Source organism: Dendropsophus ebraccatus, chromosome 11 (genome assembly GCF_027789765.1).
Source record: "Dendropsophus ebraccatus isolate aDenEbr1 chromosome 11, aDenEbr1.pat, whole genome shotgun sequence".
Lineage (NCBI taxonomy): Eukaryota > Metazoa > Chordata > Amphibia > Anura > Hylidae > Dendropsophus > Dendropsophus ebraccatus.
In genome coordinates, this window is record NC_091464.1 from 11,700,735 (window position 1) to 11,714,189 (window position 13,455).

Consider the following 13,455-nt stretch of genomic DNA (forward strand, 5'->3'; position numbering starts at 1 on the left):
AGGACCTAGATTCACTAAATAACCTGACCTAGAAAACAAGCACTAATGATGCCGGCCTCTGCTTAATACCTACAAAGTCATTTGTACAAGAATGAAGCCTGTACCGTTCATCTCCCGGACGTCCGCGCTCCTTATACTAATAATCTTGACCTTTATTGATGTAATGAGTTTTCCCAGGATACATTGTAAGTGTTCTAAATCTTTGGGGTATGTTCAGATGTTCATAAATCGGTGACAATTTCCATTCTGCGTAATTACAAAATATCAGCTTAGAGTTCAGGGCATGCCGAGGCTTTTACATGGATGGCTTGGCGGGATGTGTCTGGATGTGTAAAGGGGAACTCCAGCAATCCCATAAAATAAGAAAATTCACAAAACGCATACAGTTGCACTAACCGGTCCCCTTCCAATTGTCTGACATCTTTCCCACTTGTCTGCGCTGCTTCCAGCCCAAGATTCAAACTTTTAAAAAATTATCCCAGTTTTACGTTGTGTCACCCAGCCAGAAAACTACATCTCCCAGCATGCATTGCACCTCAGAGCCAAATGCTGAGTACCCACTGTGTCTACTAATCTATCTTTCTATCTGTCTATATATATCTGTTCATTTATATATATAGATAGATTAGAGAGAGAGAGGTGAAACAACAGTGTCTCCTTTCCCCTATACTACTCAGAAGAGGCTTTTTTTTTGCCCTTGATCTGGTGATCACTTTATGATGCCAGTGGTGGGCGGGGTTACAGATGAGGTGTTACAGCTTGCCTGGCAACAGAAGAGAAGAGACCATGTGACCTCTGTCTCAGAAGGGAGGGGGAGGACAGGAGTGGAGACAGAGTGGAGCAGGCAGTGAGGATTTTCAGAAGCTTCAGGGTGTGAGTCAGGATGGGCTGCAGACAAACAGATCAATTCATGTAATAGAAACCTATTACACACAAGCTTAGATTATGGGTGGGGATTGGACAGGGTTAGATGTTTCTTTTTAAGACACCCTAAAAATTGTCTAGCTGGAAAAAGTCTAGCTTGTCTTAACCATGTACCATATCTCAGTGGATTTCACACTGTGAGTTTCTCGCTGCGATACCTATTTCTATTAAAGTCTATTGCACTCCATTTAATTCTCCATTTAGTGTTAAAGTCAACTATTTCACTCCTGTTTGCACTCCCGCTTACTTCTCCTAGTTCACCGCTCAGTGACGGGCAGCTCAACCAATCACTGAGCAGGGAACCCAGAGTGCGCTGGGGGAGCGCGGATGGGTAAGCATGATCTATTTATTGTACTTAACGTCTCAGGAGCTAAATAGTTAACTTTTACAAGGCTATGGCACCCTATATTCTTGCAGTGGAATGAAAATCCGCTGCATGTATGGCGTGCCATAGACTTTAGTAGAGGTCAGTGTTATAGCGGAATTTACAGCGAGACAGCTGCAGTGATATGGTACATGTAAATGGAGGTTATCCCAAGATTCCTTATCCACAGAATAGGGAATTACTGGCTGATTAGTGGGAGCTTAACCACCTGGACCACAACCAATCACACGTCAGTTCCCTGAGTGAATGGAGCGGCAGCTTGCACACTTGGCCACCACTCCATTCATTCTCTATGGGACGTCCCAGCATCACCAAGAGCTCAGTTACATACAGAAGTCCTATAGATAGTGGCTTCAGGCTATTATATTCAAAGATTTACTTTTCCTGTCTGCACTGTGGATGTTTGCTTAAAGGGGCAGTCCAAAATTTTCTTTCAAATCAACTGGTGTCAGAAAGTGCCAGAGATCTGTAATTTATTTCTATTAAAATATCTTCAGTACTTATCAGCTGCTGTATGTTCTGCAGGAAGTGGTGTATTCTTGGTGCTCTCTGCTGCCATCTCTGTCCATGTCAGGAACAGAGCAAAAGCAAATCCCCATAGAAAACCTCTCCTGCTCTCCAGATAGTAAAGAATACAGCACTTCCTGCAGGACAAACAGCAACTGATAAGTACTGGAAGACTTGAGATTTTTTAATGGAAGTAAATTACAAATCTCTGGCACTTTCAGGCACCAATTTATTCGAAAGATTTTTTTTTGCTGAAGTACCCCTTTAAAGGCAATATCTGGAGTGCAGGAAAGGTCCTACCTTTTCTGCTCTCCGGCGCTCAACTTCCATTGCCTTCCCATCCGGCTTATAGCCAAGGAGCACAGACATGGTGGCTGACTAAAAAACAACAATAACTGAGCAAAGAGGTAAGGAGGTGGAGACTATATACCCTCAGGAGAACATGCCTGTGGGCTGAGCTTATAAATACAGGTGGACAGGCGCATGCCTGCCACTAGAGGGAGCCCAATCCTCCAGGAGGTCAGCTCAGAGCAAGAGAAGCTGCCAAAGGAAAAGCATGCTGAGAGAAACAGAGATGATCGCAGTGCAGTGTGACCCTGAGCAGGTAGGGGGGAACAAACACGACCATTACACTGGGACTGGCACACACACACACACACACACACACACACACTACTGAATGACAGACATACAGCTCAGTCTTCTCTCTCTTCCTCTCTGTGGGCTGCTCTCCACACTGTAGTATTAAGGACCTTCTGATCATGTGATCAGGTCCTTCACCCTCCCTCTCTCTCTAGGATCCTGGCAGGTCCTTCTTTTTTATCTGTCTCTTGATGTTCAGCCCGGTCACCCCGCACTACAGTGAGCAGGCTGAACATCAGAACACCGGGCCCCTCTCCCTCTCTGGGCCCTGGAGGCGCTGGGGTCCAGGCACTTGCCCAGGAAAGCCCTGTGATGACACCGGCCCTAAAATTCAGTTACCTTTAAACTAACTGATTCATTTGATGTTCTGCTGAGTATAAGTGAACTGGTGTATACAGCTAAAGTTAGTTTAGATGGCATCCAGGGGTTGCCCACATCCTGCAGACATATTTTGCTATGTCTACGGCCAATTTATTAAGTACTCAGTGAAAGCCTCAGCTAAGATGTGCGGCCTACAAAGCATACTATGGTGGCCTGTAGGGGATTAAGACAAATCATGGGCACCTCATTCCCCCTGTGAGCACTGCAAGGAAATAAAAAATCCCTGCAGAAGCAGAAGGCGGCTTGAAACGGTTTCGTCGCTGTGGTTCACGGCTTCCATCTCGAGGCTGAAAACTACGCACACATGGTTAAGACTCTGATAAAGAACTATGCTGCAATGGGCTGAAGGATGTCACTCAAAGTCCTTATCCTTGATGTCCATCTTGATAAATTCAAAGAGGAGCAAGGCGAGCGCTTTCACCAGGTCATAATGAGCTGCCGTTACCAAGGACGGAATAACGAGAACGTGATGGGAGATTATTAGGGATGAACCTCCGTCCATTTTATCAAGTTTATACATGAGCAGCTGAAATAGAAGAGAACCCGCGACCAACAATTGTGTTACATAGTGTAACGTCCCTGTACCCAGCCACATCCAGGCCCCATTCAGACGTACTGTTTTGGTTACTATTTGGTCTTAGAAGGGAAGTCCGGCATCTGGCTTTAAAAAAAAAAAAAAAAGCCGGAGAGGAGGAGACTGAACATAACAACATGTACCTACCTCCCGGCTCCAGCGCTGGGGTCCGCTGTCCCCCCTTCCACTGAGCCGGAGAGGCAGGTGCACGTTGTTATGTTCAGCCACCTCCTACGGGCCCTATTCCACTGAACGATTATCGTTTAGATTATCGTTAAATTGTTCGAATCTAAACGATAATCGTTCGGTTGAAATGCAGGTAACGATTAACGACCGAACGAGAAATCGTTGATCGCTTTAAAAGACCTGGACCTATTTTTATCGTTGCTCGTTCGCAAAATGCAAATCGTTCGCATTGAATAAGACGTTGTTTGGTCGTTTGCAATAGATACGAACGCAATAGCGAATAAATAGCGAAAAAAAAAACTATCGCAATTACAATCAGAAGTAACGATTATCGTTCCATGGAAATAAGTGAACGTTTTCAGGTCTTTTGCAATATCGGTCGTTTGAGATCGTTAATCGTTAACGATTATGCAAACGATAATCGTCCAGTGGAATAGGGCCCTAAGGGTACTATTACACCAAGCAATTTTCCGACGACTAACGATTAATGATAAACGATCTTAAACGACCGCTAAGGCAAACGACCCGAAATCGTTCGCCCAAGTACACGAAACGATGATCGTTATTTCTGATCGTTCTTGCGGTCGTTTAGTCGTCGCTATTGCCTACGTCTTAGCTGTGAATTCTTATTCCACCGAACGATGTGCGAACGATCAAACGATAAAAATAGGTCCGGATCCTATTAAACGATCAACGATTTCTCGTTGGTTGTTTAATCGTTGCTTGCTATTACACGAAATGATTATCGTTCAAATCCGAACGATTTAACGATTTTTCGAACGATAATCGTTCCGTGTAATACCACCCTAACTGTCTCTTTTGGGGGAAAAAGGCCGACCTCGGACTTCTCCTTCAATTTTGTAATTTATACCGGATCAGAAGTGGATCCAGACACAGATAAGTATACAAATCATTCCGATATATTTTCCATTGTGAATTTTAGCTAACAATACCGACCAAATTGAGGATGAAATACTGACCAAAATGCCATGCGTGACCCCAACCCCACAGTGCTTCCCTGTCACTACTACATTCATTCCACCTATACCCAGCAGATTAGAAGCCCTTCAAGGTGGCTACATTCTAAAGAAGGTCAAGATAACTTTTGGACTCAGTGGGACTTAAAGGGGTTATCCAGCGCTACAAAAACATGGCCACTTTCCCCCTACTGTTGTCTCCAGATTGGGTGGGGTTTTGAAACTCAGTTCCATTGAAGTAAATGGAGCTTAATTGCAAACCGCACCTGAACTGGAGACAACAGTAGGGGGAGCAGGGGAACAGGGAAGTTACTCATGCATCTAATCAGAGATGACATAGAGTTAGTGCGCCATGGAAGATCACTAAAGCAGATGACAGAATAAGAACAGTAGGAGCCACGACTTGGCCTATTTCTATATGTCCCAGTTTAAGCACCGTGTAAATGGTTCATCATTTACTCAACAGAGATCGACGTGTTCTATAAACGTATTTCAATCAGTATCGAATTTATGGGGCAGAAACAAGTCGACTCTTCAGTGATGAATAATTCATTATGGAATAGATGATCATTAGGTAAAATATTGTGTGGCACAAACAAAGCTTAAACTGCACCTGAATCCAAAGACTAGGCCTCGGATGTATATGTCTACTAGAAATAAGTTCAGATTAACCCCTTCATGACCAAGGGTCATTGATGCCCGGATGTCCAGGTCACACTATAGCAGTGTTCCTCCCCGACTCTAAGAGCCATAAGGCTTTTATTTCCCCACCTATGGGGCTGGTTGGAGGCCATAATATATAGTTTTTATTGGTTTCATATTAGTGTAAATGGAATTTTTTTGATATTTTTTATAATTTGTTTTCTGATATAATATAAAAAAAAATCATAAATCCTGGTGTTTTTACCCCCCCCTTATTTCATTTACACCATTTACCAAGCAGGAACAATATTGTTAATAGATCGGACAACTCCTATTATACTAAATATGTTTTGTTTGTTTTTTACATAATTTTATTTGTATAATGGGAAAGGGGAATGGAAACTTTTAGTGGAGAAGGGAAAGTGATTGGTTCCGATCAGTCAGTCAGTGACAGGTACTTCTCCTGTCACTGACTCCCTTAAACTCGCTATAGAGCGCAGGTTGATCACACTGAAGCAGCCCCACACGCATTAAGAGCCCTTCATGTCAGAAACATTTATATACATTCCTACTGTACGGGGCATCGGCAGTGGTAAGGTATATAGTTGTATGGCTGACATAAAGGGGTTAATGGAAGAGGCTCCACTGCTCTCTGTGTCCATTCTGCAGTATAGATTCATCCTGATGCCACTAGTTTATAGTTGTGTTAAAAACATGCAGGAAAGTGCAAAGAGTAGGGTAAGATGAGGGTCAGAATGCCTAAAGGCACAGTAGCCCTGTGTCCAAGACAGTCCTTGGGGTGACCTTACCTTCAGAAGTGAAACTTTACATAATACACTGAGCAGCCAATCTAGACATCACATACTGATGTACCAACAGAGCAAGGGAGGGCGCCCAGGAAGAAGCAATGGGGAGGCTGCAGAGGGTGCTAGGTGCTGTAACAAGATCACCTATTTTCCCGAACACCGGCCCGGCCCGACCTGGTGCACTGGAGGCATGCCCACCAGATCCCAGTGTGGCAACATCCCCTTCCGTCTGTGATGCAGCTCCATTAACTCTAATAGAGCCATGTCACAGAGGGGAAGGGGTTTTGTCACACTGGGATCTGGCGGGCATGGCCCCAGTGCTCCAGGACGGGTCGGTGCTTGGGAATAGATTGTCGCCCAGTGCCAGAATCAGGTGGCAATTCAAAAAAAGAACCGCGGCATCCCTATGCCGGCACGAATTGAGTAAAATTTTTAAAAAAGCAGCAATGGACCTGATGGTACATTCGCCTTAAAGAGTCACTGTGATGAAAGTCCCCAACAGCATCCGTAAAAAATTCAAATCCGATATCTATTTACATGATCCGTTATAAGCCCATCGGCAACAACGGCCGTACTTTGTATGGTGTGGAACACTGCCTAGTCTTCTATGGAATCCCGGCTGGAGCGTATACACATAGTATACACTCCGGCCGGGATCCCATGCGGCGCCGCAAAGAACTGTCAGTTCACACAATGAAGCGAGCGGCTCCGGACGATTGCTTAACTGTGTGCTATGAGAGTTTTGATGCGGGCGCGCGCTAATGCGCCAGCATCAGAACACTGCGGCCGGAAAGATCTTTTCAGGCTCACAGAACGGCCAGTCTCATATGCCATGTGAACATAGCCTAAAGCTTCAATGTTTCAACCATGGAGGTCTCTATCAAGGCCTTCATGATCAAAATGTTGCAGCTTTGTACCAGATCATGTAAATATTGGATTTAAACTTACTGTGTATGCGGTTGTACTCTGCTATTCTTCAAGTCTATTCCATGTCCGTATCGGGATTGTAGGCCTACCATCATGCATGCACATACAACTGTCTTTGAGCCTGTTTGGTCCACGTTCCTTTGTTCTTTGCTTTTGTCATCAGACATGTCTTAAGTTTTCGATCACAGCGGTTCTAAGGAGATATATCCGAGGAGAGAGTACGGTAGTATCGCAATCCACTTCACTGAGTCCAACAACATAGTGTCATAGACTTACATTGTCGGAGTCAGTCGTTATGGAGATATAGCCGGGGATTGGATTCAAGAGTGCCGCACCCTCTCCCTGGCTACATCTCCTGATCACAGTGGGTCTCAACAGTTAGACATGGGGTGATCAATAACTTTTTATATGCCTGATGACATAACAACAAATGTAGGAAGTCCAATAGTACATGTAGGAGGAAGACTGCACACCGAATAGCTAAAGTCCAAAAGCATACAATTTTTTTTTTTTTACTTTTGTATGCCTGATGATGTCAAAAGTTATTTTTCATAACAGATAACACCCATACAAATCCTATGTATCAAAGCCTCACTTGATTGTTCTTTTCATGCGCCGCTTGGTAAATCCAGCTGTGTGAATGCTGGGTGGAGGTTGTGAAATTAAAAAAAAAAAAAGGCACCCTTGATATGTGCCCCCTATGTACTTCAATAGCATTCTGTAAATGAGAAACCTGCCAAATAGCGGAGTGCAAATAAGGTTAAAGTGAACCATGCACAAACATCATTACATCGGGGCGATCCAGAGCTCGCAGAAGCGTAAAGAGACTCTTCTCATTATATCTCTGAAGTTCCCCCTGTTGCTTCCATTGTATCCTCAGACGTGAGATTTTTTTTTCACTCCATGTCTATAGACTGAACTAGAAAATTCCATAGCGAATCCTTTTAGAAAGTGACAACCAGCTCCTATAATAAAGGAAGGGTTCAGGGACATGTCACCGCCGGCACAGGTAGGTGTTAATGGCATTCAGTGGTACGGAGATAGTGATGCCAAGAACAGCTTGGGCTCCTCTAATCTGCTTTCATCCTACCGACCATGCCTAATCCCGGCTCTTTATTCAGGATCGCCTGCTGTCTAGATTTCATTACGGCTTTCTCCCTAACCACCTATTTGGAGAAATCTTTCTATAGACAATTGCAAATTAGATGTGTGCAAAAATTATAGTGTTTTTTTCCCCCCGGGAAAATAGTCATTATAACATTACAGCGTGCCGGTCTGTAAAACTCCGGATAGAATGGGTAATGTAGGATTCCTTGGGATCTGTATAACTAGCGTTATGTCATCCCTACATTAAGCAGCATGGCTTTTCGAGAAATCCAGCGACGTTTTGCCCCACATATCGGAGATCCGTCATCTAGCTTCGAGCCTGAAGAGCGTTCGGCTGGTTCCAAACGCTGAAATTAAATCGCCTGCTAATGAAATGGTTACGGGTTTGTATCCATGACATGGAAGGTGACGGAGCCGGCAGCCTACAACGTGAAGCATGATTCCGGGGATGCCTTGGCAGATTGGCATCGTAAATAAAGGCACAGCTTGGTGAAATGTTGAGAACTGGGACCAGTAAGGGTTAATATATATATAGAATCCAGTTTACTCACCGTGTCCTCCAGTATGATCGGTTCCCCGCAAGTTTGATTGTGAGAAAGTCCAAATGCAGCGGCTTCCTCAGAGCGTGTGCTCTTCCCCTCTGGAAGCAAACATGCCTTCTCTCCCCCTCAGCATGCTTCCTGCCAGTCCTCTTATCCCTCACATGCATACAATGTTGTGAAGTCTATGCTCCCCCCCCCCCCCCTCCTCGCAGCCCTTAGGGAATGACAGAAGCTGTGATTGAAGAACGCTTCAGACAGGAAAAAAATGCCTGGAGAGAAGGGAAATGCATCAGCAAATGGATAGTCAATCCCGAGCCTGATTTATGCCGCCGATAGAGGGAATGACGGACAATTGATAATATAACTTATAACAGAAGGATTGCCTCAGGGGAAACTTTCATCAATAGTATGGATTCCCATGTTTTCTATGGATTGAGGGGGTTGGATCATGTGACCTATAAAGTGGAAGGGGCGGGTAGAAGCACTGCAGCTTTGGAGGGAGTTTTTTATAATTTTTTTTTTTTTAAGACAAAGCCTGAAGTGGATTCAAAACACATTGTACTGGGACTTGGAGAACTGCAGGGGCTTAAAAACCACTGACTGAAGTAGGCCCTGAAAACTGCAAGTGCCCAGCTCCATTTTTATCATATTGCTGTGCCATGACACTTAAAGGGGTATTCCAGTTAGGTAAAATACATGCTGAATCATCCACCCTCTTGGGAGACTAACAATTCTTTCCATACTTGTTATTATCTTATCAGTCTCCTTTCCCTAGTTCTGAGTGGCTGCTTTCTGCTGAAGACACAGAAAACTGTGTGTGAGCTGTTCTCTCCATCTTTACTCTGATGCCCCTCCTTCACTTTCAAGGCGGCTCATGTAAACATTGTCCCTGTCCGGCTATTTCTGCACTCTGTGATCCCGGGAGGTTAATCTGAGGTCAAATTGCCAGTAACCTCCCTATAATTAACCCTCCCGGCATTACAGAGTGCAGAGACAGACCACCAGGTACACTGTTTACATGACCCATCTAAGAAGGGAGGAGGGAGAGACGGAGTAAACAGCTCACACACAGTTTTCTGCGACTTCCGGAGAAAGCAACAGCTCAGAACTGGGGGAAGGAGACTTAAAATATAATAAGTATGGAAGGAGTTGTAAGTCTCCAGGAGGGGGAAGGATCCAATATGTATTTTACGCTATCTCTTCTGAAAGAGATGTTTCAAAAGTATGTCTGATTAGTCCGTTATGGGATCTATCTATCTATCTATCTATCTATCTATCATCTATCTATCTATCTATCTATCTATCTATCTCCTATCTATCTATCTATCTATCTATCTATCTATCTATCTATCTATCTCCTATCTATCTATCTATCTATCTATCTCCTATCTATCTATCTATCTATCTATCTATCTATCTCCTATCTATCTATCTATCTATCTATCTATCTATCTATCATCTATCTATCTATCTATCTATCTATCTCCTATCTATCTCATCAGTCTCGAGACTGAAACGTTGCACTTGCTTTTTGATGTACCAATAAATACCACAACTTTTTTTCACTATACGGATGTGCCGCAAAATTCTTGGATTTATTTAGTGGAGATTTTTATCCAATCTCCGTTGCTTGGCACTCCAGCACTGGAACTGGGAGTGCGCTCTATTGTGGACATTATCTATCTATCTATCTATCTATCTATTATCTATCTATCTATCTATCTATCTTCTATCTATCTATCTATCTATCTATCTATCTATCTATCTATCTATCTATCTGTCTATCTATCTATCTATATCTCCTATCTATCTATCTATCTATCTATCTATCTATCTATCTATCTATCTATCTCCTATCTATCTATCTCCTATCTATCTATCTATCTATCTATCTATCTATCTATCTATCTATCTATCTCCTATCTATCTATTATCCATCTATCTATCTATCTATCTATCTATCTATCTATCTATCTATCTCCTATCTATCTATCTATCTATCTATCTATCTATCTATCTATCTATTATCTATCTCCTATCTATCTATCTATCTATCTATCTATCTATCTATCTATCTATCTATTATCTATCTATCTATCTCCTATCTATCTATCTATCTATCTATCTATCTATCTATCTATCTATCTATCTCCTATCTATCTATCTCCTATCTATCTATCTATCTATCTATCTATCTATCTATCTATCTATCTCCTATCTATCTATCTCCTATCTATCTATCTCCTATCTATCTATCTCCTATCTATCTATCTATCTATCATCTATCTCCTATCTATCTATCTATCTATCTATCTATCTATCTATCTATCTATCTATATAGAAGATAGATAGGAGATAGATAGATAGATAATAGGTAGATAGATAGGAGATAGATAGATAGATAGATAGATAGATAGGAGATAGATAGATAGATAGATAGATAGATAGATAGATAGATAGATAGGAGATAGATAGATAGATAGATAGATAGGAGATAGATAGAAGATAGATAGATAGATAGATAGATAGATAGATAGATAGATAGATAGGAGATAGATAGATAGATAGATAGATAGATCCCATAACTGACTAACCAGACATACTTTTGAAACATCTCTTTCAGAAGAGATAGCGTAAAATACATATTGGATCCTTCCCCCTCCTGGAGACTTACAACTCCTTCCATACTTATTATATTTTAAGTCTCCTTCCCCCAGTTCTGAGCTGTTGCTTTCTGCGGAAGTCGCAGAAAACTGTGTGTGAGCTGTTTACTCCGTCTCTCCCTCCTCCCTTCTGAGATGGGTCATGTAAACAGTGTACCTGGTGGTCTGTCTCTGCACTCTGTAATGCCGGGAGGGTTAATTATAGGGAGGTTACTGGCAATTTGACCTCAGATTAACCTCCCGGGATCACAGAGTGCAGAAATAGCCGGACAGGGACAATGTTTACATGAGCTGCCTTGAAAGGGAGGAGGGGCATCAGAGTAAAGATGGAGAGAACAGCTATATGGGGGCACCTCTGGGGGCATTATTAGTATATGGGGGCACCTCTGGGGGCATTATTAGTATATGGGGGCACCTCTGGGGGCATTATTAGTATATAGGGGCACCTCTGGGGGCATTATTAGTATATGGGGGCACCTCTGGGGGCATTATTAGCTCATGGGGGCACCTCTGGGGGCATTATTAGTATATGGGGGCACCTCTGGGGGCATTATTAGTATATGGGGGCACCTCTGGGGGCATTATTAGCTCATGGGGGCACCTCTGGGGGCATTATTAGTATATGGGGGCACCTCTGGGGGCATTATTAGTATATGGGGGCACCTCTGGGGGCATTATTAGTATATGGGGGCACCTCTGGGGGCATTATTAGTATATAGGGGCACCTCTGGGGACATTATTAGTATATGGGGGCACCTCTGGGGGCATTATTAGCTCATGGGGGCACCTCTGGGGGCATTATTAGTATATGGGGGCACCTCTGGGGGCATTATTAGTATATAGGGGCACCTCTGGGGGCATTATTAGCTCATGGGGGCACCTCTGGGGGCATTATTAGTATATGGGCACCTCTGGGGGCATTATTAGGTCATGGGGGCACCTCTGGGGGCATTATTAGTATATGGGGGCACCTCTGGGGGCATTATTAGTATATGGGGGCACCTCTGGGGGCATTATTAGCTCATGGGGGCATTATTAGTTCATGGGGGCACCTCTGGGGGCATTATTAGTTCATAGGGGGCATTAGTTCATGGGGGCACCTCTGGGGGCATTATTAGTATATGGGGCACCTCTGGGGGCATTATTAGCTCATGGGGGCACCTCTGGGGGCATTATTAGTATATGGGGGCACCTCTGGGGGCATTATTAGTTCATGGGCGCACCTCTAGGGGCATTATTAGTATATGGGGGCACCTCTGGGGGCATTATTAGTTCATGGGGGCACCTCTAGGGGCATTATTAGCTCATGGGGTCATTATTAGCTCATGGGGGCCACTTCTAGGGGCATTATTAGCTCATGGGGGCACAGCAGGGAATCCTACATACAGGGGGCACAGCAGGGAATCCTACATACAGGGGGCACAGCAGGGGATCCTACATACAGGGGGCATCCCACATTCCTACTCGCTTTACTGCACATTACACCAAACAGCGCAGTTCCTTTGGGAGCCTACAGGAGGGAGAAAGGAAAGGAAGTTGCTAGAAATGTGCGGAGCCTAAATTGTTTGTCTCGCAGGTTCTGAAAAGATGAAACGTATCTGAAACGAATCATCATGGAGGTCTGGGCCGGATGGAGAGGAAAAGGGAAAGTGACTCCTCAGATCAAAGAAGACGTCACCTGTGAGCCACTATATGAAAGTTTTCTTATTTTGTAGAACTACATTATCTGTACTCAGAGATATCACTGTGTTATCTGTGGTGTTACATAGGACTGCAGGTGACTACTACATTATCTGTACTCAGAGATATCACTATGTTATCTGTGGTGTTACATAAGACTGCAGGTGACTACTACATTATCTGTACTCAGAGATATCACTGTGTTATCTGTGGTGTTACATAGGGCTGCAGGTGACTACTACATTATCTGTACTCAGAGATATCACTGTGTTATCTGTGCTGTTACATAGGGCTGCAGGTGACTACTACATTATCTGTACTCAGAGATATCACTGTTATCTGTGCTGTTACATAGGACTGCAGGTGACTACTACATTATCTGTACTCAGAGATACCACTGTTATCTGTGGTGTTACATAGGACTGCAGGTGATATCAGGTGACTTCTCCAGGTTGCAGAAGTTCAAACTTCATCGTGCCCTGCTGACACTTTATTATGGGAGTTGTAGTTTT

General features: G+C 43.6%; 1 protein-coding gene across 2 annotated transcripts in view; it reads right to left on the reverse strand.

Annotated features, from left to right (window-relative positions):
* Window positions 1–8,731, reverse strand: part of KLHDC8A (kelch domain containing 8A) — a 32,430-nt gene extending 23,699 nt beyond the window's left edge. For both annotated transcript variants that reach the window (XR_011358819.1, XM_069945261.1), the window contains exon 1: window positions 8,610–8,731. The gene's annotated coding sequence lies outside the window, so the exon portion shown is untranslated. The remainder of the gene's footprint in view (window positions 1–8,609) is intronic.
* Window positions 8,732–13,455: the final 4,724 nt, after the last annotated feature.